At 54.3% G+C, this 26,370-nt stretch overlaps 1 protein-coding gene across 9 annotated transcripts in view; it reads right to left on the reverse strand.

The window, feature by feature from the left end:
- Positions 1-26,370, reverse strand: part of Atp2b2 (ATPase plasma membrane Ca2+ transporting 2) — a 160,154-nt gene that overhangs the window by 122,612 nt on the left and 11,172 nt on the right. For all 9 annotated transcript variants that reach the window (XM_090323978.1, XM_090323987.1, XM_090323983.1 and 6 more), the window contains exon 2: positions 4,423-4,467. The gene's annotated coding sequence lies outside the window, so the exon portion shown is untranslated. The remainder of the gene's footprint in view (positions 1-4,422; positions 4,468-26,370) is intronic.

A 26,370-nucleotide genomic window follows, 5' to 3' on the forward strand; every position in this document is an offset into this window, starting at 1 on the left:
GCTCTTTCAGCGTTTGAGGTCAAGGAATCCCAATCGGAGCTGTCTGCAGGTCACAGGCATTTTCAGTTCCTTTCAGAAGCACATGGGCCTTGATGTCTCCTTCTAGGCTTCCATCCACCAAATTCACCCAGGACCTAAACCACTGGTGGTTTCATAGCACAAAGCGAATAGAATAACGGGTGTGCACAGACTTGACACAACCACACCCAGAATGTCCCGTGCCCTATGGTCTCCCACTGTTTGCTAATTAGTGATGACATCTTTCAGATTTATCTTGACTGCTCTGGTTTCAAACTGCAATTCTGCGATCTCAACCTCCTGAATCGCTAGGATGACAGGTGGATGCCACCAGAGCAGGGCCCACAACAGGGCTTTTCGATGTCTCAGTTGATCTTCAGGCACATAGAAGGCACCCCACGGAAATGACTGCAGCAGCTGGATGTGTCCTCTAGGTCACCCCCACGTGGCACTTACAACGCTCATCTCTCCAATTACTCTGAGGCTCCAGAAGATGCCCAAGGCCCATGGGCATGGGAGAATGCTGAACCATACCCTCCAGCCACCAGGGCGGCCCCAGTAGCTCCTACCTGAGCCCTCTGGAGGCTGGCACCCCACTAGGGTTTCTACTCCCTCACCTGTGACACCAACTTGGATCTATCCAGTTGGCTTAGACTCCTTCCTCCCTTCCTCCAAAGTCACTGGCTTCTAAGCTTGTCCCTTCCACGCTCCCACCATGCCTGGGGATCACATGCTGTCTCTGTTTATTGCCTTACAACAAACCCCTCCCCATGTTACACTGGCTTGGGGAACCCTCCTTCCCTCTACTCCTCTCCTAGCAGCTAATTGGAGACCTGCAGACATGGCCACTCGCCCTTTTCTCCCTCTACTTCCCCAGTCATCAGTCCCACCCCAGGGCTTTCCACGTGTTCCACATGCTGGACTCCCCATGCGCTCTGTTTTGTGTCTCATGAGTGTCCTGTGGTCCCCATGCCTGAGTCCTGGCCCTCTGCTTTCCCCATATCTGGTCCCCCCATTGTCTGAAGCTCCTAGATAGCACACACCCCGCCCCCCAGTTAGGTAAGGAAGAGGGAGACTAGCAGCAGTTTCGGGGAGGACAAGACTCAATTCCTGGAACTTTCCAAGTACACGGGGGGCCTAATTCAGTGGTAAAGCATAATGGATGTGAACAGACTTGACATGACCACAGCCAGAATGCTCCGTGACCTATTGTCTACAACAGGGGAGGCCTTGAGCTCAATCCCCAGCATGGGGAGGACGGCACACAAAGCTAACAACAACAACGGCAGCAAGTCTTTGCTCTTTGCGGAGTCTTTCAATCAGAGTTCAGGTGGAGCTCTGCCTGTGCACAGGTCAAGGAGGGGAGGGCTGGGGGTCAAGTTCAAGCTCATGGCCAATGAGCCCACCCATCAGGCTCTGTCATGAGACCTCAGTGAAAACGAGAGGGGGCGGGGACACTAAAACTCAGTGGAGCTCTTGGCTGGAGACATACTGATACCCTTATTCTGGGGGCAAGAGGAAGCACAGAGGACCCCCCAGCCCTCCCTCTGTGTCTCCTCATTGTCCCATCCTCATTCAGCCTTGAGAACAAAACCATAACAGTAGGGACACTTTCTCCACCCCTACCCCACCAGTTGGCATTGTAGGAACCCCTGAATTTGTTGGAAGGGGTGGTGTCTGGCTGGGGACGGTCGTACTGGGGGTGTATCTCTGCCTTTGCAGTTGTAGGACCTGTGCTAGCTCCTGGCGGTTAGAGCCACCTGAATCAAAAGACACCCGAGTGACCTCCATCTTCCCCTTTCCTCTTCTCGCACACCCCAGGGTATGAGAGCAGCTTTGCGGTTGCTAGAACACGGTGGATCCTCACCTCCTCTGCCCACCCCCCTGCCACCGTCATCTCCCTGGTCTCTTGCTTCTGCTTCACAATCTGCTTCACACTTAGCACCCCTTCCTCAGACCCCGGCCTTCCCCATCCACCTGCCTCCACCCTCCCCAGATACCCCAAGCCTCAGCCTGCCTCAGGAGTCTCCCTTAGTTTTGTGTGGACAGTCATTTCAACATGCTCCTTGACACCTGCTCATTCCCCTTCTCTGTCCTGATACCGTGGCCGGGTGGGGTGGGGGAGGGGCACGGGAGGAGGGGCGGGGGATGGGGTCCTGAGAGTAAGTGTGCTTAGCCACTACCCGTGTGGCTCGATCTGGCATCAAATAAAGGAATAAATAACCCCATCGCTATGACCCTGGACTGCTATTAGCTTTTTAATGCTATTTATTCTGCTGCCTCTTTACCCACTGCGCTATCTAGATGGCCACCATAAAGATTCATTTACACAGATGTGGAATAAGTGCCAAGGAATCATGAAAGGGATGTGCCATTTGTAAGTGTGAGTTAGAGCCATTGAAAGATGCTGCATTAGAGGGTAGTGGAGACACTGAGAGCCTCAAGGCACAACTGAGACAACCGCCCTGAGCATGGACCTAAGGAGACTTGGGGAGCCCTGAGTCTCAGGCATCTTACTTAGGCTTGGGGTAAGGCTTGGACTGCCTCCATGTAGCTGGGGTGTGAGATGCCCCACCTGGTCCGAGATGAGGTCTCACTTTTATTGCCCAGGCTGGCCTCTAGCAATCCTACTGTTCTCTTCCCAAGAAGCTGGGGTTATAGGGAGGAGCCACAGTGCCTGCCATGCTTGCATATATTTTTTCTTTCCTACTTTATTTAGAAAAATACAATTAGGATTTTTTTTAAGGCAAACTGCTTTTTCTTTAACATGGAAATACATAGATTTCGCCTTACATGATTAAAACTTCAGCTCAAACCTAGCTTTAATGGTTGTCCGGAACTTTCCATGTCTTCATGAACCATGTGAATCTGGACATTCATGGTTTTCCTGTTTTAACTAGTACAAATGACATCACGACCAACACCTCATGGTCGAATCTCTGTGCCCATCTCAGACAGCGGCCTTAGGGTAGATTTCCTAGAAGTGCTGTTACCAGTTGTTCACATGCTAAAAGAGGAAATTCTACATAAGCCTTAACATTTTCTCATTATAGCATGTTCTGACCACACCTTAACAGCTTCTTAGGGTTCCGGGGCATAATTTTAAATATTGTTTTGAAAGAAAAGGGGAAAGAGAAAGAAAGAAGGAAACCTGGGTTACCTCACCAAAATCAGCACAAGAAAGTGATACCATCCCTGGCTAAAATGAGGGAAGGCCAGCAGGAGAAGGTGGTGGCCTGGGTATTTTTATCACGCTATGGAGGGGGACCCGTCTTACACATGTAGAAACTGAGCCACAAATGGCAGATCACTCACTTGCTCACCACCACAGGCAGCATGGGAATGAAGTTCAGCTCTGCTTGGCCCTGGATTCCCAGGACTCAGCATTTTCCACAGTGGCTCAGGGAGGAGGTGCTTTGCCCACTCCTGGGAACGTAGCATGGACAGGAAGAGGGGGTGATATCCCAGGCAGAAGGGACACCCCAGTCCATCCTGGGTCATCCTCTGGCTCTGCAGCTCATGATTGGGCCATGAAGGTGGGACACACACCAATCCCCCCCCCCGCCACGTATTTGCTACATAAAACTTGAAAAGCACAGACAATGCAAATCACCCAACATCTCTTAGCTTAGAAATCATCACAGAAGTTGACCCTCCAACAAAGCCTAATGGAAGCATTAAAGGCTTCTTCCTTATACATGAAGCAGAGGCACAATGGAGGTGATTTAGGTGCTGATGGGTCTGGGGACAGGGGTAGAGAAGCTTCTGGAACAACTGCTGCTTCTGCCTTGGAGGGAAGCCAGCTATACACCAGTCTGGGAAGGAGGGCAGCAAGAAAGCAGTGGCCAAGGCCACAGCTGGCCCTGGAGTGGCCCCCAGGCTGTCTGCCTGCGCAGGGCCCTGTCTCTAAACCTTTGTTTGTAAGCAGACACATTGCAGCTTCAGAAAGCCAGGGACCAGGGTGGCCCAGGCTCATTCTAGCCCTAGCTCGGAGTGGCCGCTGAGCTCCCAGGCTCTGGGATCCTTGTTTAGTACCAGATTAAGCTGGGGTCCTGTACACAGTGCACCCCAATCACAGGTCCTCTCCTCAGACCAACCACCCAGCCAACCCTCGATGTACTAACACAATGAGGTGAGGATGGAGAAATGAAAACATTCTGCAGGACGTATGTTGGGTAGAATCACCATGTAACCCACAGGAACCACACAGTGCTCTGTGTCTTAAAAATACATCCCCCCCTTTTTTGATAGAACATCACACCAACATGAAGCAGTAACAGGCAGATTCCAGGGCGGGCAGGAGCGGGCAGTCCAAGTAGGAAATAAGCCCCAGCTACAGTTTCCAGGCCTGAGTCCTAATCCCACCCCCTCCCCAGGACAGCAGCACCCCAACCTCACACTTACCCGTCTCCTGGGCTGTCCTCACTCCACGCACTGCGTGTGGGGCCCCTAGAAGGAAACAAGAGCAGAAGAGCATGTCAGGGTCTTGTTCTTCCCGCATCACAGACAGGGGCTCAGGGCTTGGGTCCTGGCTGACGAGGACTTACCTTTTAATTAATTACATTTTAAGCTAAATCTTAGTTCTCAGAAACTGAAGGTTCTGGGCAGAAGTTGGACTTTCTGGCTCCTCCTGGAAGCTGTGTACCTCTGAGCCACCCACCCTCAGGATGGTGACCACCAAGTCCCCTGGGCTCTCTGTCCCCTCTGCACCTGCCTGACTCCTCAGGTGCTGGAACTCACTGCCCCTCCTCCCGGCATGGTGTACCTCTGCAGTGTGGTGTGCCACCATGCCCTCCTGGGCCCAGACCCACTTCCCGGAGGGAGTCCCCACCTCCCACCCCTCCCCAGAAGGTCAAGGCCAGGCCTGTCCACTGAGACTGCAGAGTGTCTATCTCTGGGAGTCTGCCTCCACTGGGGGTCCCCTGTTGTCTGAGGAGGGTTTGGTGGAGGTACTCTTGACAGAGGTGTGGGCCCCCAAGATGGTAACACTCCAGAGACAAACACAGATGGGGACCCTTCTCCTGTCACCCCAATTCTCAGGGGGTAGAAGGAGACCCCCTGGCAGCTGTCCTCTGTGGCCAGACAGCGCCCCCCCCCGGCCTGCTAGAACTTGCCATCTGGGCAAATCAAAGGGTGAGGGGCTCTGTGAGACAGCCATCCCTGCTACTGCCCGGAGCCCACGGCAGGCTAGATGAGGGCAGAGGGCAGAGGGCAGAGGGCAGAGGGCAGGCCTCCAGGAGCTGGCTCAGTAGAGCAGCAGTCTAGGCTTCATTCCCCACAGGGTCCATCCTAGACCTCAAGCCCAGTGTCTGAGCTGGACCCCACCCAAATCCCATGTTGCCCCCACCCTCTGCCCAGCTGGCCCGAGCTATCCCGAGTCCCACCTCCCGCCATGACCCTGGCCCAGTGCTGCTCTTCTGGCTGCCACACCTTCCCTTCCTGTCCCTCAGCCAGGCCATCCCTTTCCTGGAAAAGCTGCTGTCCAGCTGAGTTCACGGGGATCTGAGAGCCGAGCTGCAGGGAACCTGTGGCACACACAAGCCTGGCCCAGGCGGCCGGGCCAGAGTGGCCACCTGGAACCCTCCCCAAGTCTCTTCTGGGAAAACCAGGAGCCCCACGAAGGCAGCCACGTGCACCCCCAGAGGTAGTGAGTTGAAGTACAAGGCCAGGAGAATGGCAGGGCATGCCACATCCATGCAGCCTGGATGTGCCAGGCTGACCTCAACCTCCTGGCTAGTGGCACTGGAATCAGACTCACATAGCTCAGCCGCCTCCCCAGCAAGGCCTAAGGGGGTTTTAAGGAAAGGGCCTCCCTGACTCTAAGGCAGGTGTGCTGCTGCCCCCCCTCCTGTGTCTCACAGCAGGAAGCCAGGTCCAACCAGAGACACTGTACGGCACACCCAGCCGCCCAGGCTCACCCGCATGGACTGCAGCATGCATCGGCTAGCCGTCAAGGGCAGAGCCCCTGCAGAATGGCCATGCACATGCCTCCTCTTGCCTCTCACATGCGTTAGGGCTGGACTTGAACCCAGAGCCTGACACTGGGCCTTAGCTAGGATTAGAGGTGTGAGCCACCCAGCCTGGCTGAACTTATTTTCTTTTTAAAATTTAACTTGCAGTCTAACACATCATGATTGGACAAGCTTGTGAGACGAGGTGTGCTGTGCTGGCCCGAGGGTCTCAGGTGCAGTGAGATCTTTCACCTAGACACCTGTCAAGTCTCAGTGTTGGGGACTCTTCTCTGCCAGCTGTTTTGAAGTAGACAATTAATCCTTGTCAACCAGTCACACTACCAGGCCATAGAACTTGAGGACCAATCCCTCTCTTCCACTGTGCCTCCTGTACCCATCATCCCTCCTCCCTCTGACTCTGATGCCCCTGCCCTCCCCAGCCACAGTATTCTACTCTTTCCATCCCTCTGTGTGTAAGACCAGTTGTTTCTAATGTCCATGTTAAAGGTGAGAACAGGCAATCACCCGGCATGTCTGCCTTGTGTGAATCCACATGTTACAATCTGGCTCCCTGGCAAGGGCCTGATCCCATTCTCTTTTATGGCTAAATAATATTCCATTTTTAATGCTCAGGGAGGCTTGTCCTGACATCTCAGCTCAAACAAAGAGCTCAGGGCCCTCTCTGTGCTGGTCCAGGCCTCCTGGGCCTGGCTGACTCCTCCTACCTGGGGTCCTGAGCTCACTGAGAAAGGAACACTTGCCCCAGGCCATGGGCCACCAAGCCCACCTCTCCAGCAAGAACAGTCGGGATGAAAGATGGATCAGTGATCTGTCCTCACTGGTGAATTTTTAATTAGAGAAGAAAGGAGACCCCAGCCCCGAGGCCTCCCCCCAACTCTATCCCGCTGATGGGGCCCCGCCAGGCACCTGAGCTTCTCTGCCCATAAATAAAGCAGAGATGGGGAGGGATAATTGGTGGGCATGCTCCCCTGGGGAGCTCCCGGCACAGAGAGTTCTAGAATGACACGAGGCACGGATGGGGACTCTGGAAGGTAGGGGCAGGCAGGCGGGCGGGGTGAGAGGCTGTGGAGTCTCCGCTGTCAGTCTGTGCTGTCTGCCCTTCTACCTTGCAGGTGAGAGTGCCCGTCATCCAGATCCTTTTACGGTCAACAAGCGGAGATGGGGTTTGGCCTCTGAGCACGGCCCTAGCCTAAGCCCTGACCCCAGCCCTCAGGGACCAGGCCTCGGGTCAGGAGAGAGCCAAGTAAGCCCCTGCCCCTGGAAGCTGGGTGCCTGGACCACAGGCAGAGCTGGGTGGGCCTGGGTTTGAGTCCAGGCCCCTCCTGAGTTCCTGCCCCCTCCTCAGTCCCAGCCTCAGTGTTCCCATATCCTGGGGATGCAGCAGCTCCCACCCAGGCTGAGGAAAGGGAAGAGGGAGCACTTCTCTTTGTGGAGGTAGGCCTTGAGACAGGAGACACAGTCAGTTTCCTGCTTTATCCTCAAACGATGCGTGTGGGCCAGGGGAGCCTAACCTGGGCTCACCCCCAAACCAGCCACGAAGGGCGGAGCCAGTGCAGGTGGGGAGGGGCGCTATGCCCCAGCAGTGGCCATCAGGAGAGGCATTCCAGAAGAGGAGCCTGGAGGATCCACCCCCCCCAAACACACCTGCCCTTTGCATGTTCAGGGGCCAGCTTCCTCTGTGGGAGGCCGGCCTGACATCTCCCAGGGAAAATAGAGACGCTGAGCAGCCAATGGCCTGCCATACCTCTGCTTAGCCAATGAAGTCCAAACTCCCTGACTCCCCCAGCTGTAGGCCTTCCTGCACAAATCCTGCCTCCTCTGGGACTTGTCCCAGGTTTGCTCCTCCCAGGGGACCCCAGCTTTCTTATGTGGGCACCAGTTTTTTTGGGGGAGCCCTTGTAACCACACACACACAGGTGGATTTACTTGGGAACGCCATGAATACATCAAGGCCCTGAGAAGTCCTGTGATGTGGACCAGCTCAGGTCTGTGTGCCCTAGCCTTCTCCATGCTGCCTGGCCTTGGCAGGCCTCTGGAATAAGCCAGCACTCCTCAGCGCATACTTCAGGGGGACAGTGGCTTTACAGTTGTCTCTGGTATCTTTCTGTTCTATCACTTGGGGATTCAATAAGAAGCTGGGGTGTGGAATTTCACCCTCTCTGTGTAACTTTTCTACAATGTCTCGGTTTCATTCTGGCCAGGGGTGAGGGTGCCCTCCTCACAGCCAGGACCTCGTGGTGAAAGTCCCCTGCTCCAGCCCAGGGCTCCTCTGGCTGGCTGGGAATGGGGGTTGCTCCATGCTCCTGGCACCCACCTACAGCCAAGGCCACAGGAGAAAGCCAGGCGACCTGCATCCTTGGCAGAGCTGGCACCAGCCACCGTACTTCCCATTACCCTCTGGAAATCTGAACTCAAGACAGAGCATTTTTTCAGGTAAGGACTACTGTTAATATCAACACTGCCGCCAGAGCTCACAGGCACAGAGTTCAGGGTGGGGGTATCTGCAGAGGCCCACAACACCCCACATCTGGGTTCTCAGGCTCCCCAGGGCAGTGAGCTTCATGGGATCTTTCCAGTACAGGCAGAGCTGAGTGACATGTTGCCTGTTCCAATAACATGTGGTAACCTCAGAGACAGTCCACGGCCTGCCACGATCCACGGGCTGCCAGGGGCTCAGAGGATCTGGGTCAGCGATGGGGGTGGGATGGAGCAGGGTAGAAGGAAGCCCTGTGTGATTAGAGAGAATCAGGGCTGGGGGGGGAGGTCACACCTGACGCCTCCAAGCTCCTGGACAGGACGGCTCCAGCTCCAGTTTCTGTACCAGCCTCCTGCAGCTAGGATTTGACGCAGGCACTGGCAGGTTTGAGTTACAGAATCCGGCTCCCAGCTTTCCGACCTCTGGCTCGTGGGAGGCCCAGGGTCAGGAGGAGGGAGGGCGAGGGCTCAGGAGAAGTCCAGGTGCACCCAGGAAGCTCAGCAGACGGGCTTGGGACAGCACCCAGGGGCCTGGGGCCCCACCCTCAGGCGTCCTGCAGTGCTGGCTGTCTCCATGCCCTCAGCACTAGGCGTCTGGGTCCTGGCTCCCCGGTCCCCAGCTCCTCAGTTCCCTTCAGTGACACCTTTTAAGCTCTGCCACAGCCCTGGAGATTGGAAGTCCCTTCTCCCTGGGCCTCAGGGGAACAGCATGCCCAGATCACACTCTACAACCCACAATCCCCTCTCACAATCTGCAACTCATTGGACCCTCAGAACCGCCATCAAGATGGGGCAGTCCAAACCCACCCCCTCCCACCACAGGAACTACGATGAGAAGTGGGTTCTCGGTATTCACGGTCACTAGGAATGAAAACTCCCGTGCAGCAGCTCCTGGGAGCCACAGGTGAGATTCCTGCGGGACTCCAGCGGCTGTGCCGGGATGTGGATCACACCGCCAGATCCATAGCTCTGCGTAGATCAGAGCAGGCAATAATCTTGACACCTTCCATCATGGATTCACTGCCATAGTCTGGATTGTAAAAGATCCCCTAAAGAAAGGGGTCTAGACCCCTGCCCTGCTGTTATTGGTGGAACCCCTGAAGGCGGGGCCTAGCAGGAAGAAGTGAAGTCACTGTGTCCCTGAGGGGACATCGAGATTCCCCGCTCTTTCCTCTCTGCTTCCTGGCTGCCATGAGGTGAGCAGCTTCCTTGGCCACCTGCTTCCCCTAGTGGTATGGGGTCAACAGAAGCCCCCAGCAACACCGCCAAGTGACCACGAATGTGAACCAAAACAGACCTTTCCTTAAGCAATTCAAGATACAGGAAAGATTCAGCCATATTTACACTCTGCTCACAGTGCCAAATGATGGAAGAGGCACAGTGGGGGTCTGCCGTCCTGTTGTGTGCATCCTTTCCCTTATCCTCAGCCACACCGGGAGGGCCCTCAGCTGAGAAGTGGCAATTCCATCTTTCAGGATAGCAGAGGGGAGGTGACCCTCTGCCCTGGCCTTGACTGTGAACGGCCCCTGATCCTGTGCCACCCGACACAGCTCCAAGTTTGCTTGAGTCTCAGGGGAAGTCTTGGGCTGGGCTTCTGGGAACTGCTGGTGCTGTGGGCCTTCGAGACTTTCATGCACTCCATGAATGAACCTGAGCCCCGGGCCTAGGAACCAGCTGCTACGCCTGGGTATGGAGAGGCCCACGTACCGACACTTTGGTGCTGGTCTTGGGAGGTGACTGGACCCAAGGGCACCCATGTATCAAAGCACAGGTCCCCGATGAGCTCCTTGCCACATGGGCTGGCCAGAAGTGGGACCTACCAGGAAGGAAATCATGAGGAGCACCTCTGAGGTCACTGGGTCCCCTCTGAGGTCCTGGGGATGCCTCTGAGGTCACCAGGTCCCCTCTGAGGTCACAGGGTGCCCCAAGTGCTTCTGCACATCTGTCACCACCTTCCTGTTACAGTTCTTGGCTTGCCAGCTGCAGCGGTTGAGCAGCTGTGTCCACGCCTCTCACCAGGACAATTCTACCTCAACCGAGGTCCCACAGCAACAGCCTCAGCTCAGCATGGTGAAAATCTCCCAGCTAGGAGCTGATAGAAACCCTTCCTTCCAGAGCATCTGCTACCATGTAGTATTGTCTATGGAAGGACAGAGTATTGTCTGTGGAAGAGAAACCAGATGCACCAAGAGCAGTTTGGATATAAGGTTTTGGGGGTGTTTGTTTTGTTTTGCTTTGGTGGGGCTTGAACGTGGGGCCTGGGGGTTGTCCCTGAGCTTTTCTGCTCAAGGACTACCATTGTGAACCATAGCTCTACTTCCAGTTCTCTGGTAGTTTATTGGAGAGAAGAGGCTCATGGATTTTAGTGCCCAGGCTGGTTTTGAATCACGATCCTCAGATCTCAGGCTCCTGAGACAAGGATGACAGATAAGAGCCACTGGCACCTAGCTCTCAGATGGAAGTTTTAAAAGCTGTTTTTGATTTGGACTCTCAGTGCTGCATCCACAGGCACAGAGGTGACAGTGCTCAGAAGACTGTGTCCTGGTCAGGGGGATATTAGCTTTGGACAGAGCCTGGGCTGGTCACCCAACACATTATAAAATCAAGACTCACAGGCATTATGCTGCTTCCAAGGAGCCCAGAAGAGCCCCAAAGCTTCTGAATGCACAAATGTCTAATACCCAAAGCAAAATCCACATTGCCTGGTGTCCAGTGGAAATGTCCAGGTGTGCACAAAGTCAAGTATTACACGCTTACATGAAAGAACTGACTACAAAACCAAACCAGAACTGATACCAACGTTAGGACTCTCAGATAGGGACATTGTAACATTTATTAGACCTAGACTTCATATACTTAAAAGAGAAATATGAGGGCCGGCGACAGTGGCTCACATTTGTCATCCTAGCTACTCAGGATGCTGCAATCTGAGGATCGAGGTTCAAAGCCAGCCCAGGTACTAACGTCGGTAAGACTCTTATCTCCAATCGACCACTAGAAAACTGGAAGTGGTGCTGTGGAGCTCAGGGACAGTGCCCAGGCCCAGGGTTCAAACCCCATGACCACCCCCCCCGCCCCCCAAAAAGAGGAGAAATCTGATCCAGGGAAGCAGTATAAGATGATGCCGGGGGGCTGAAAGATGTGAGAAATCCAGTGAGGTCACTGCATGGTCACCATGGACCAAACACTGCAGGGGGAAGGATGAGAGAGCTTGACGTCACACTCCAAGCCACCCAGCACTGACATTGGACCCAGAGAGGAGAGGACCACACACAGGAAGAGCATCTGGTGAGTTAGAAGGCAGAGAGGGCCCCACATGCACGGGGGTCCTCACAGACTGCCTCCTCCCCCCGAGATCCTCAGCCGTGCCTCTTCGGTGTGGGGAGCCCTCCTGACACCCCGCTTTCCCCTACCATTCCTCTCTTCCATCATGGACTCTCATACATCGGCTTGTAACCTCTTCCTGCACATGGCTGGCTCTGAGCTCTTCCAGGACGTGGGGGCTCTGTCCATGCTTCTTAACATCTCCCCTGCTACCTCTGAAAGGCCTCACCTGGCACTGCCTGTCCAGAGCTGCCCGCCCGGCGGGAGCTCAATACCGTAGCCCAGCAAGAGCAAGGGGGCCAAATGAGTTACATAATGAGAAAATCTTTGAGAAAGGTTTTTCTGACAGCAGGCGAAAGGATGGGCTGGAGAAAAACTTAACAACAGCCCATCCGTCAGCACGCGTTTATTGAGTGTCTCGTGCTGTGTGAAGCACAGCCCAGCACCTAGAGGGCTCAAAGCTGCGAAGGAGTCTCCCCTCCACCCTGGCAGAATGAGTGCAGCTCAAGACAACACACAGCGTGTTACACAACTGTCCCAGGCGCCGAGTGGATCTGCACACTCACAGCACAGGCGTCACGCATGGCAGGAGGTACTAGCTGCCCGGTGAGTGGTCAGTGGCAGAGGGGCTTAGCCAAAGCCCAAGGGAGGAGTTCAGGTGCCAGGCAAAGAAAGAACACGATTCCAGGGTAGTGAGGGCCTTGGGCAAGGAGTATGCTTTTTATCCAGCAGAGGAAATGCGGCCAGGAGAGAGAAAGGAGGGGTGAGTGAGGGGCAGGAGATGAGGACATCAGATCATAAAGGAAAGAGCAAGTAAAGCCAAGGAGGATATGGATTTAGGGTCTCGCTTTCTGACTCCCAGTTTTCCTCTACTTTCTCTGCACAGTACAATCCTAGATATGTCATGGCAGGTGGGGGGTGGTGGGGGGACTGCTGACAGAGGAGAAGGGGAGATGGGAACCACTGGAGAATGCAAGCTGGGGAGAGAAAGTTACAAAAGTCTAGCACAGAGGAAGCATGATCCATCCTTCTGCTCCAAGGGAAAGACGATTGGTTTGACGGTAGGAATTGGACCAATCAGATTCCTTCCATGAGATTTCAGCCCATGAGTTGAAAAAGAGGAGGAATGTTTTTGTTTGTTTTGGCTCAAACTGATGACTAATAAATGCAGGACATGTTGGTGGCCAGGAGTGAGAGATCATAAAGGGGTGAAAACAAAGAATGAGAGAGAGAGAAGAAAGAGAAAAGGGAAGAGGAGGAGGGAGGGGGAGTTTTCCAGGGTTCTGAGTCTCCTTTATTTACGTCCTGCCTAGGCATTCTCATCCTGCCTCTAGCTATAACCACTTTGTCTCTGCTGGTGAGGCCCTCGTTTATGTCTGGGTGGGGTCAGTGCTTGATTTCCCCCCCCAGACTTCTAGTAGACATTCCCAAACCCTAAAGTTCCTCCCCACCCACTTTTCGGGCCATCTTCTCCATCTTTATTAATGACAACAGCATCCTTCTAGCCTCTCAAACGCAAACCTTGGGGCCATCTTTGACTCTTGAGCCAAATCCAGTCCAGTTAGAACTAGATCCCAGATCTGGCCTTCATTCTGTTCCTCTACCTGCCATTCTGCTGTCACCACCTCCATCCTGGATCACAGCGCCCCTGGTCTTAGCTCCTCCTCCCTTCCTGTCACGTGACTCTTTGGTTTTTTAATTATGATAAAATACACACAGCATAAAATTTATCATCTTAACTATTTTAGGAGTGCTGCTAAGTGCTATTAAGTGTATTTCCATTGTTCTGCAGCTGTCACCTCCTCCAGAGCCCTTTGGTTTTCCCCAGTGGAAACTGTTAGTTAGCTCTTATTAATTTCCCTGCTTCAACTCAGAGATGGATGGATAGATGGATGGATGGATGGAAAAGCGAACAGGTGAATTGATGGATGGATGGGTGGATGGTTGGATGGATTAGCAAACAGGTAAATTGACGGCTAGCTGGCTGGCTAGCTAGCTAGGTGGATGGGCAAATGAAGGTAGATGGGGTTGGATGGTTGGATAGATGCAAGGATGAGCAGATGGGCAGGTGGGTTTGTGGGTGGGTAGGTGGATGGATTGATGGACAGATGGGAGGGTGGGTGGGTGGGTGGGTGAATGCAAGGATGGATAGCCAGATGTGTGGGAGTGTGGGATGATCGGGAGCAGCAATAGTACATTTAGCTAGTATCAAGCACTAGAGCCTCCATTGCCCTGTGTCAAAGGGTTGTTCAGCTCAGGGACATTTCTCACTCTGTCCATCTCAGTTCAGGGCCATGTTTTGATCCCCATGCAGCCCCTGAAACCCAGAGAGAGTGGAAATGCCCTCTCCATGGATATGGGGTAATGGTGGTTATGGTGGGTCACTGGCAAACCACACAGATGGCGGCTCTCCGTCCAGAAAGAATGTGTGATCAAGACAACGTGGTTGTCTACCTACCTACCTACCTTCTATCTCTATCTCTCTACCTACCTACCTTTTATCTATCTATCTATCTATCTATCTATCTATCTATCTATCTACCTACCTACCTGCTATCTATCTATCTATCTATCTATCTCTATCTATCTATATCTGTTTGTCTGTCTCCCTTCTATCTATCTCTATTTATTTATTTGCCAGTCCTGGGCTTGAGCTCAGGGCCTGAGCACTGTCCTTGGACTTTCTCAAGGCTAGCACTCTACCACTTGAGCCTCAGCACCACTTCCGGCTTTTTGCTATGTATGTGGGGTACTGAGGAATTGAACCCGGATCTTCATGCATGCTAGACAAGCACTCTACCACTAGGCCAAACTCCCGGCCCCTATCTCTTTATTTTTGTAGCACTAGCGTTTGTATTCAGGACCTTGTGCTTGTTAGACAAACACTCTACTATTTGAGCCAGGCCTTCAGCCCCATAGGTAAATGGCATAGTGCTTTTGTGGTAACTGAAAGATGGGGTCTTCTTGTACAATTGCACTTCCACAGATGGCCTGGCTAGCATGTGCCATCCCCTGTGGGCTCAGGACCCTGCATTGGGCACCGAGGGTCTGAACCCTGTACTGAAGAGGGGCGCTGTGCATGGCCCCCAGCAGTGAGGCTCCCCCCTCCCTCTCTGAGGAAGCCCACCACCTTCCCTGAATGCCCACATCTGGGGAAGCTGAATGGCAAGGCCATCGCTGGGAACCAGAAATGAGGAGTAACTGCAGGTAAGACCTACCCACTCACAAACTGGACTGCCCCTGCCACTTGTGCAACACCTTCCACTGGTGTCATCGTAACACCACACATGGATGCTACGGGATGGCCCTGGCCCCAGGAAACTTTGGCTGCACAAATCCCACTCAGATGCATCAGGATGCTCTGTCGGATGGAGCCTCAGTGGGGAGAGTACAGTAGTTCCAGAAACATAAACAGACTTACACCTGACCCAGAAATTCTGCCTCTGAGCACACACTCGAAAGAACGCAAGGCAGGAGTCCCCGCAGATGGACACACATACACAAGCCCAGCCGAAAACCATTCATCCTCACCCAGGGATGCTTGTAACTTTGGTTTCTGATGAATAACCACAATGTGGTGGGTGTACACAAGGGAATATTGTCCTGCCGTAAAGAGAAATTCCAACTCCCAGGAGAACACAGATGAATGCCACGCAATCAGACTATGTAGAATAAGCCATTCACAAGTGGCCAGTTCTAGGGAGGTGCTAGGGTCATGTCTGTCCAGACAGAAAGTTCCAGGCAGTGTCTCGGGGTTGGGCAGGGTGGGCATTTCATTGGGATGTTGTAGTATTGGGAAATGAAAGCGCTCTGGAAGAGGTGACAGCTGGATGGTGTGGCAGATGTTTCCTACACTGAACTGCATGCCCAAAACAGTGAGGGCAAATTCTATGTTGTATGTATCTTATCACACTAAAAAAATATTCTCAACAAGGAGTTCTTTCAATGACTTTCAAGGCACTCCTTCAGCAGTTATTTCCAAATCCAGCACCCAGAGCAAGCCCCCTGCCTGGGCTGGAGGCAGACTGGCCTGGCACGATACCCCCAACCTGTGGCCCCAAACTCACGCACAAGGCCTGGAGATGGCTCTGTCACACCGTTCCTGCCCACCGTCGTGGGAGCCAGGCCTCAGGGCCACCACTGGAGCTCTTTGTGAAGAGTCCAGAGGCACCTTCACCACGCCGGACAGATGGGCTACACAAAGGCTTCCAGCAGTGGCCATGCAGGGTCAGGGACAAGGCGGGCCTGGGAGGCCACGGGAGCCACAGTCTGCTGCCCTAACCCATGCGCCTTGTGTCATCTGTCCAAGGCAGGGTCCAGAATGCTTTGCGGGAGGCAGGATATAAGTGAGGACAGCTCCTTATCTACTGGCTAATACTTCCCCACAGCCAGCTCCGGCTGTGCTCATCACCTTCCACCCTCACTCCACCACGCTCGTTTTCCAGGTGAAACCGAGGCTCCTCTGGACCCTACATGCTGTTCTCCACCCTTCCTCAGAGCCCAGAGTGAGGGAGACCCCATCACCCCTCACTCGCCTCGGAGCAGCGCTAGAATCTCTTGGCTTCAAGGTGAGTAAACTGGACCCCAGAGAGGTGAAGACCCTTGACAAGGAAACAAGGCGCCGAGGGACTTCTGTGCACTAATGGGAGTATTTTCATTAGTGTGTCTGCCTGCCTGCCTGCCTGTCTGCCGGTCTGCCTGTCTGTCTTAAGAGCTCTGCAGGTTTAGCTGCTGCAATATCCTTCCAGTCTGTCTGGTGACCCAGTGCTTAGCTATAACAAACTAGACACATAAAACATCTGGCTAGGTATTTGCTTAGTTAGCGAGTCAGGGATGTGACAAGAAAACAGCATTTGTGAAACTGTCCTGTGGCCACTGGATGGACTGGGTGTGTGCTGTGGAGCATGGAGGAGGGGAGAGAGCTGCAGGCCCAGGAAGCTGCCTGGAGGAGGCTAACCCTGCAAGTAGAAGGCTACCAGGTGGAAGCAGAGAGAATGAACGTGGAAGGAGGATTCAGGTCTTTACCTTGAGCTGTGCGGGGAGAAGGGCTGGTGTGAGTGCTGGGGTCCTGTAGTCTCCAGTGTGAGAGAGTCCCCGGTGTCAGAGCCCGTGGATATGTGGATATGTGGTGGATATGTGGACTGTGTTTTCTTGGAGATGGGATATGGCTGGGCATATGCCTGTGTGAGACTGCTGCCCGGACACTAAGGGACCTGCAGGGACACTGCCGGTGACCACGATCAGGGCCCACTTTTTCGAAGCTGTGACCCGGGACCCTCAGCACCACCGAGGGACTTCAACTGTGGCTTTCCTGCAAGCTGGATGGCGCATATACAAACCAGTGTCTGGGGCCAAGTAAGATATTGTGGGGCAACCCTGGAACCCCAACAATGAACAAACTCAAGGGCTTTGGTTCCACCCCCAATACAGCCACAAAAACACAGCAGGAGAGCCCCGTGCTCTCTCCTTACCATCCCCCAAAGATACCCCCTGGTGAAGTGTCCTGCACATCTTACTGGAGCAACAGGGATTCTGCCCTTGGACCCACAGAGCTCTTTGTCCCTCTTTTCAAGTGGCCCTCATTATGCAGGAGAGGCCCTCCCTCACCCTCCACCGTGGAGATCAGATTAAACGTCTCCCCTACTGTTTAGGGGTGTCAGGGGGGTCTCAGAGGCAGGGAGGACTCCATAGGGACCCCAGCCCAGCTCAAAATGGCCTCACTTCAGAGTTGAGATTCTCTTTCCTTTACTCTGCACCCTGATGGCTCTCCGGTGTCTCCCGTGGGGCGACCATCCCTCCCTCAGTCCCCATCAGTGGTGGGTCCCCATAGGTGGTGGCTCTGTCCTGCAGGGTCCCCCATGGAGGGGTCACTCACTCATCATCGCTGCTCCTGTCTGGAAAGCTGGAGCTCCAGCAGCGACTCGGCGTCACCCAAGGACGCCTGGGCCAGCCTTCCAGATCATGGGACCCGGCTTGGCTTCTCCCAGGGTAAACCACTCCCTGAGGGCCCGGCTCCAGCTTTGGCGGGACTTAGGGATTAATCCTATTCACCCAACACACGTGAACGCAGCGCAGGGCCCTTTTAACCAGCTTGGACTCCAAGTCTGCGGGCTGCAGAACTCCTAGAAGCAGGTGAGGGGCATCCATGCCCTAGGCCCGCATTCCGCCTGCTTTGAGCAAGAGGAAGGGGTTGATTCTCTTTCTACAACTCAGGTTTTCTAGTCTTCTCCAGCCCCCTTGCGCCCAGGAGGCATCTGGACGCCCCCTGCCCCTCTCAGATCAGCGTCTCAGCTACTCCTCCCCACTGCTGTCCACAGCCAGTCCTCATCTGGCTGCCTTCTGCCTAACAGCTGTGGTGCCTCCCTCCAGGGCGTCCTCCTGGACCCCGACCCTTCACAGTGGGTCATAGGAGAATGCATGCCAAGCTACCTCGCCTGAAGCCCCCGCTCTCCCCTGCTCCAAGCCCCCAGAAGCTTCCCTTCACAGGAGGGAACAACAAGAAAACCCATCCATGCCTGTCTGCACTGCCCTCAACCCTGGCCACAGGCCCTTTGACAGTCTGGGTCTTGACTCTTTCTCAGGCCCTCTGAGCACACCTTGGCTACGTCAGGAGGACGGGACCCCAAGTCAGAGGCGCTGATGGACTTGCTCTGTAATGGAAGCTCACTGGCGGTGGGACAGCTTTCCTGTGGCTCTCCAGAGCGCCTTGGGGAACATGGACGCGTGGGTGTGGGGAAGGTAGGTCCCCAAGGTGCCAGGTGTGGGGCACAGGCTGGGGGGTGGGAACTCCCAGGCCTGGCAGCCTGGCACTGCATGCAGGCCAGCAGGATGTCTGTCCATCCGTACCAGCCCGCTCTCCCCTGGCACAGACCCCGAGCTCAGTGGCCACACGAGGGAGAACCCAGCTACAGCCTGCCGACAGCATCGTCTTCCCAGATTCGAACCCACGTCCTCGACCTTTGAACTGCACATTCAGGAAGGACGGGATGGAAAGGCAGGCAGAGGGGACGCTTGGGGCTGCCAGGTCAGTCCTGGCACCCCCTCCACCCCCACCATTCAAAACACCCAGCCGCCACCCACACTTGAGGAGAGCGAACACAGATCTATTTTCAAACCCCAGGGCTGCGATTTCATCTTTAAAAGGAAACTGCTGAACTAGAATATTCTGTGTGGGGTGGGAGGGTGGGGAAGCTCACCGCCCGGGCTCCCGGCCTGCCAGTGCTGCATGACCTGGGGTGCCTGGGCTGCGGGGGAGGGGTGTCCCCTCCTGTACATTTGGACAGACTTTGAACTGTTGGTCTCACTGGGACTGAGGCTGGGAGGTCTAGAGAGGTTGTGTGGCTTGGCCATGATCACACAGCTTGAGAGGGAGGATTGGAAGCCAGGTCGCTCTAGCTCCCGAATCGTTTCCTCACTGCCAAGTGCTTCCAAAGCGGGAGCTAGGACTTTGCTGGGAATGACATCATGAATCAGTGCAGCAGCTCTTTGGATTGAATGCTGGCCTCTGAGAGACTGCCGCTGCCCCAGGACCTTGGCACCCGAGGTGCCCCATTCTGGGTTATCCTCGTGGCTCCCTCTCCAACCTCCTTCAAGTCTTTGCTCAGATGCCACCTCCCCTGGCTCGCCTATTTAAAAGCACATTCTCTCTCTTCTGTGGTCCAAATTCCCCATCCTCCTGTCCTATTTTTGTGTTTTATGTGGCTCCTCTAATAACATTTGTGCATCTCCTTTTCCAGCTCCAAGAAGTTCAGCCTTGTTCAGGGTGGGTGCTCTCCCCACTGTCCTTCCCTAGCACGGAGGGAGAGCAGCCTGTGACAGGGCCCGGGCCCCAGCAGGCCTCTGGCTTGTATTCCAGAGCCTGTGTCTCCAGGACCCCCCCACATCCTCCACGCAGAAAAGGCAGGCCTCGACGGGGCTACCTGGGTGACTGACAATGTCCCCTCCTCAAGGCAGGAGGCCCACAGTGAGGCTCGTCCCTCCCCTCTCCCACAGTGCCTGCCCAGGGAGGGACAGGCCCAAGGACTGGGAGGGCCCCAGGCTGCTGCAGACCTGGCAGAAAGGTGTTTGGGACCTGAGACTTCTTTGCAGGTAACAGTGGTTCAAATCACAGGCATCAGCTTGCTAGGGATGGATGGATGAATGGCGGATAGATAGGTGAATGGGTGGATGGACAGATGTATAATTGCATAGGTGGGTCAATGAATGGGTATATGGATGGGTGATGGAAGGATGTATGTATGTATATGTGTGGGGCAGATGGATGGGTGGGAGGGAGGATGGATGGATAAGTTGGTGGGGAGGTGGATGGATGGGTGGGTGGATGGATGTGTGGGTGGAGGGGTGGATGGATAGATGGTTGGGTGAATGGATGGGTGCGTGGGGGATGGATGGGTGTGTGGATGGGTGCATGGGGGATGGATGGATGTGTGGGTGGGTGGATGGATAAGTTGGTGGGGAGGTGGATGGATGGGTGGGTGGGTGGGTTGGTGGGTAGATGGGTGGATGGATGGATGGGTGGGTGGGTGGATGGATGGATGGGTGGGTGGATGGATGGATAGATGGATGGATGGGTAGGTGGGTGGATGGATGGATAAGTTGGTTGGGAGGTGGATGGATGGATGGATGGATGGATGGATGGATGGATGGATGGATGGGTGGGTGGGTAGATGAGTGGATGGATGGATAGATGGATGGATATGTGGGTAGGTGGATGGATGGGTGGATGGATGTATACATGGGTGAGTGGGCGGGTGTGTGGATGGATATGTTGGTGGGGAGGTGGATGGATGGGTGGGTGGATGGATGGGTGGAGGGATGGATGGATGGATGGGTGGGTGGGTGGGTGGGTTGATGGGTGGATGGATGGATAGGTGGGTGGATGGATGGATGGTAGGTGGGTGGATGGAAGGATAAGTTGGGGGGGAGGTGGATGGATGGGTGGGTGGGTGGGTGGGTAGATGGATGGATGGATGGATGGATGGGTAGGTAGATGGATGGGTGGGTGGGTGGGTAGATGGATAGATGGATGGATGGGTAGGTGGATGGATGGATGGTAGGCGGGTATGTGGATGGATAAGTTGGTGGGGAGGTGGATGGATGGGTGGGTGGGTGGGTGGATGGATGGATGGGTGGGTGGGTGGGTAGATGGATGGATGGATGGATGGATGGGTAGGTGGATGGATGGATGGGTGGGTGGGTGGGTAGATGGATGGATGGATGGATGGATGGGTAGGTGGATGGATGGATGGGTGGGTGGGTGGGTAGATGGATGGATGGATGGATGGGTAGGTGGATGGATGGATGGTAGGCGGGTGTGTGGATGGATAAGTTGGTGGGGAGGTGGATGGATAAGTTGGTGGGGAGGTGGATGGATGGGTGGGTGGGTGGATGGATGGGTGGATGGATGGATGGGTAGATGGATGAGTGGATAGAAGGGTGGGTGGGTGGACGAGGGCCAGGCAGTGGGGGCAAGGTTGGCTGAATCTTGGTTTCGTATGTGCTCTGCAAAGCCTGAGCCCAGTGCTGGCCAGCTCCTGCGTTTCTCCAGGATTCCTAGGCGGCCACCTGCGTCATGGCAGCCTTGTGCTGGGCCCGGAGGCTGGGATCAATCATTATCCAGGCCATTCCGGTCCCTCCCAGCGGGATCCTGGCTCGGACCCAGGACCTGGTCAGTGAGCTTGGAAGGCCTGCAGATGACTGGCCAGAGCAGTAATCCGACCAGGGGGTGCGGAACAAGATTAGCAGGGTCATAAATTTTTATTAAAGGTCACTAACAGATTTATAGAAAGCGTAGTAAAATGACACTTGTTTTTATTAGCTCAAATCCTAGCACTTGACAGAGAGTTCCTGGGCTGAAGCAAAGCCAGAGAGCTTTCTCCAACAACGGAGAGAGCGTTAACTCCAGTTCTCCTGACCTCCAGGAGCTCTGCTCTGAGATCCCGGGCTTCTGTGGCTGTTCAGAGGCCCATCAGACTCTGCCACTTGACAGCAGGCGGCTGGGTGTCTCTTCTCCCCTCAGGGACTCAGTTTCCCCCTCTGAGCTGGGGGGGGGGTGGTAATTTCCAGTCTCAGGAGCCATGTTGGGGCTGAAATATTAGCACAGAGCTGAGGGCTTCTGGGACTTTTCCTTCCAGACTCAGTTTGCCAAAAGGGAATGGCAGCCCTCTGTCCCTAGGATTGCACCAGGCACCTCCCAGGTCAGCTCTGAACCTGGGGCTCGGGTGTTCTGAGGGGCTGGGGTGCTCGCAGGGCCTCGGGAAGGCCCAGGGGAGCACTGGAAGTCAGTGTGCAGAGGAGGAGAGGGGAGGGCAGGAGAAAGAAAGGAAACGTTGTGCGTGGGAAAGGCTGGCAGCGAAAGGCAGGAACGGTGGTGCTGCACGGAAGCCAGGGGCTTTTTTCCTTCCAGTTTTCTAGACTGCTGTGATAGGAGACATTTATAAAAGGAGTCAGTTTTCAGCTGTGGAGGCAGGCGGAGCTGAGTCGAGTCCCAAAGTCTTCCCTCTGCGGTATACCTCTTGAGGAATCATAGAACCCCTGCACCCCTGACACACGCCAGGAGCCTGGCGGTCAACTCACTTCTGCATTTACAGAATCTTGCCTTGACCTGCTTGATCCTGGTAACTATTTAATACCCAGAGGAACAGAATCTATCTGACAATGAAGCCAAGCCAGAGAATTCACAGCTCAGAAGTAGAAAATGGGGCACCTATTTTTAAGTCCTGGATCGAGCCTGACCTGAAGCCTGTTGCTCCTGGATTGTTACGTAGGTGGGACAGTAAATGTCCACTCCAGTTATCTGATTCCATTTTGACTACTTATAAAGCCTAATTGGTTCATAAGAGTAGGTATAAGATATAATATACACTAGGTGTAGGTAACAGGGCAAGGATAGATTTTTTTTTTAAATTTTAAAATTCTCAAATTATATTAAAAAATATTTCAATCCAATCCAGCTGCTGGTCAATCACACCTGTAATCCTAGCTACTCAGAAGGCAGATCTGAGGATCACAGTTCAAAGCCAGCCTGGGCAGGAAAGTCTGTGAGATTTTTATCACCAGTAAACTATTCAGAAAGAGCAGGAAGTGGTAGAGCGCTAGCCTTGAGCACAAAGGGGCTCAGGGACAGAGCCTAGGCACTGAGTTCAAGCCACAGGATGGGCATAAATAAATAAATAAATAAATAAATATTTGATCCTACAAGTTTTTTTGAGGCCATTCACTTACATTTCCCAACCAACATTTCCATAAAGGTTCTCTTCTTCCCTCTCCTCTCCCCCCTCTCCCTCTCTCCCTCTTTCCCTTCCCCTCTCCCCTCTCTCTCTCCTCTCCCTCTCTTCTCTCTCCCTCTCTCCCCCCACTTTGCTGTTTGGGTCATCAGACACGTGGGCACATGGGCGTCAGAACACAGACCTTTCTCAGGAGAGCTGCCCCGTCAGTCTGGGGAGCGGCTAACGCCATCTCCATTCCTCCCCAGGTCCACAGGCTTTCCCAGAGGCGCCATTCCACCCTCATTCTGAAAATCCCACCGCCCGCAGACACCACCCACAAAATGGGATGCCAATCACATCTTGATCTCCTTTTTATCCAAAGCCTCACTGCTCAAACCTTAATCTTTATATGACCATGCTGCTGGCACCTGGCCCAGCAACTTCACCAGCGCTGGCAGCACAGCCACCATCATTGAGGAATGATCCCACCCCCATCAGGAGGGCTGATTGGGTTAAAGTGTCAATCACATGCCTCCCTTCTGCTCGGGTCTCTCAGCCTAGCCCATCAGGATAGCTCATCCTTCTGCATTCTCAGTGATTGGTCCAAGAGGAGGCCACATGACCTATGCTGGACCAATCCCAGTCTTGCCATGAGATTTGCCTTATGGACTGCGAAGGAGAACCCTGGTCTTTAAGTTTGGGAAGTGGCTGGAAGAGCCACCAGGGCCTGGGGCTAGAACTCTGTGGTAAAGCACTGGCTTAGTACTACCAGAGCTCTAGGTTTGATTCCAGATGCCACGAAACATGCACACACAGAGTATTGCAGCCCCCTCTGACCAGGAGAGCATGTCTGAAGGCATGTCTGAGCTGGAGACCAAGCTGAGCAGCTCTCCTGAGCCTCAGGGATCCCCTCTGATGCCCTCGCCTGTGGCTCAGCGGCTGTGAGCCCATGTACTCACTTTTTGCTTAAGTTAGTTTGAGCATGATCTTTCAGACATTGGAAGAATTGTATTAAACACCACCCCGAAAGAATTCATGAATTAATTGATCCATGCACCAATGATCTACTCAAAATGGATTCTGGATGCAGCACAGATACAGCTCTTGGCTGCCAATGGAAGTGAGGACAGCAAGATTGATCACCAGCAAAAGGTCTCGGCTCTGAAGACAGTGTGTAAATAGGAGGCCACAGCACGTGTGGGGCGAGGTCCAACCATGAGTGGACTTGTCATGAAAGGTGACCCTGGCAGTGCCCGGGAAGAGGGACACACTGGCAACAACGCAAATAGCAAGTTCCAAAGGCTCATGACCTCTGAGCTTCTGTGTCTGCTAAGGACAGGCACAAAGCCAAGACAACATCCAGGCCTCTGCGGTTGTAAGCCCATTATGGAAAACGGTGGATGGGGATGGGGTGAGGTCGCAGAAGAGAGGGAGAACAAGACAAGCTTGGGAAATCACAAAGTTCCATACTTTCCAGAAATCTTATCAAAAGTCAGACACCCGTGGCTCACGCCTGTAATCCTAACCATTCAGGAGGCTAAGATCTATGGCCAGCCAGGGCAGACAGACTCTTATCTCTAGTTACGTAGCCAAAAGCTAGAAGTAGAGCTGTGGCTCAAGTGGTAGAGTGCCATGCTTGAGTGAAAGAGCTCAGGAAGAGCAGGAGGGCCTGAGTTCAGGCCCCTGTACCAGCACACGCACACACAAAAGGTCACAGATGTACCACTCATGTCCCCTCCTAGGCTGTCCCCTTAGCCTCTCATCAGCGCAGTGGTTGCTCTGGCTCCCTGCTCTCCAGTCCTGAGGCCCACACCAGAGCCGTGTGACACCGGCCTGTGGCCTGTTCCCCCCGCCCAAGCTGAGATCTGACCGGAGGAACAAAATTTCTCCCTGGAGTCAAACCAAGTGTGTCACCAGGGCCAGAAGGGTGGTGAAGAGGCCCTGAGAAAAACAGATTATCTTCCAGGCAGCGGCTGAACAAGCAGAGCAAAGCTGTGGGTTTTGCAGAATTGACTCTTGGAAAGCAAGTGGCATTGGCCTCGCATGGGGATGGGCCGAGGCAGTCCCAGTGCCCAGCGCAGGCACAGAGCTGCCCTTGAGGTCTCCTCCCTCCTGAGCAGGAGAGGGAGAGAGGGCGGCCCCACCCTTTGGGAGGCTGTGCACCCCTGCTGGAGAAGACTGAGGGGCTGCTGCCAGCCTACCTTGCAGGGCTAGGGAGACTTTTCCCCAATAGTCTGGTATGGGTCTGTGTGCACCCCACAGCAAGCAGAGTTCTAGATGCCTCAAGAAGGCCTTCCGTTTCTAAGACTGGCTGTCTACTCACTGTGAGGGCTGCCTCTAAGCCAAGGCACACAGAGAGCGGGGTGCCTGTCCTCTTTCCTGGGGTGCAGTACTTGGGTTTGGACTTAGGGCACTGCATTTGCTAAGGAGGTGCTCTGCCACATGAGGCACACACACACAAGTCAGAGGACTTGCTTTGCGGGTTTTTGTTTTTATACAAAGGACTTCATGTCCACGATGTTCCCTGCCCCCACACCTAATGTGTTGGTTGAGATGGGGGGTCTTGCTAGCTTTGTGGGTCTGTGCTGGCCTCAAACTGTGTTCCTCCCCATCGCTGCCTCCAAGTAGCTAGGATTAGAGGTATGAGCTGCTGTGCCTGGCCAAGGTAGCCAGCTTTATCATGCAGTTCTTTCTCCTCTCATAGCTCATGTGCAGAAGGTTTACAACATTGCTTTTCCCTGGGGAACCCTGTCTGCTTCCCATCAGCCTGGAAACCTGTAGTGGCCTCATTTGAGCCAGGCAGAGGGGTCTCCAGTCTGTTGACTCAGGGCTAGGTTGGTGCCTCCCTAAAGACAGGCACCAAGAGCTGGGTCAACCTCTTGGTGTCAAATAGGGGATGGAGGGCGGGACCGGTGTCATGGGCCCCATGACATCGTCATGCTGGTTCTGCTCTGCAAGAGAGCAGTGATCTCTCACTTGGAGCTCTGGGGACACCAACACCTCTCCCGTCCCCCCCCCACTCCCAAGTCATTTCACCCCAAGAAAACAGTGCTATTCCAATCATGGAAGCTCCTGGCACCGAGGCACGGTGGAGGTGGGCTGTGTTACAGGGGACGTTTGACATGCGCTGACAGCCTCATGGGCAAACCCCGTGACCAGGCACGGCTTTTGGGAAGCAACCGGATGGGGAGGGCTCTGGTGGCTGTCCTCGGGGGGAAAGTCGTGATGGACTGGGCTACTGGCTGGAGGAAGCTCATTGCTGAGGCGTGTGTCTTCTCCCGCCTCTTCCTCCTTCCTGGCTCCTGGCTCCTCTATGTCCCTACCCCATACCACGAAACTATGCCCTGAGCCATGAAGCCAGAGAGCCATGGACT

Source organism: Megascapheus bottae, chromosome 33 (genome assembly GCF_031878675.1).
Source record: "Megascapheus bottae isolate mThoBot1 chromosome 33, mThoBot2.hap1, whole genome shotgun sequence".
NCBI classification, from domain to species: Eukaryota; Metazoa; Chordata; class Mammalia; order Rodentia; family Geomyidae; genus Megascapheus; species Megascapheus bottae.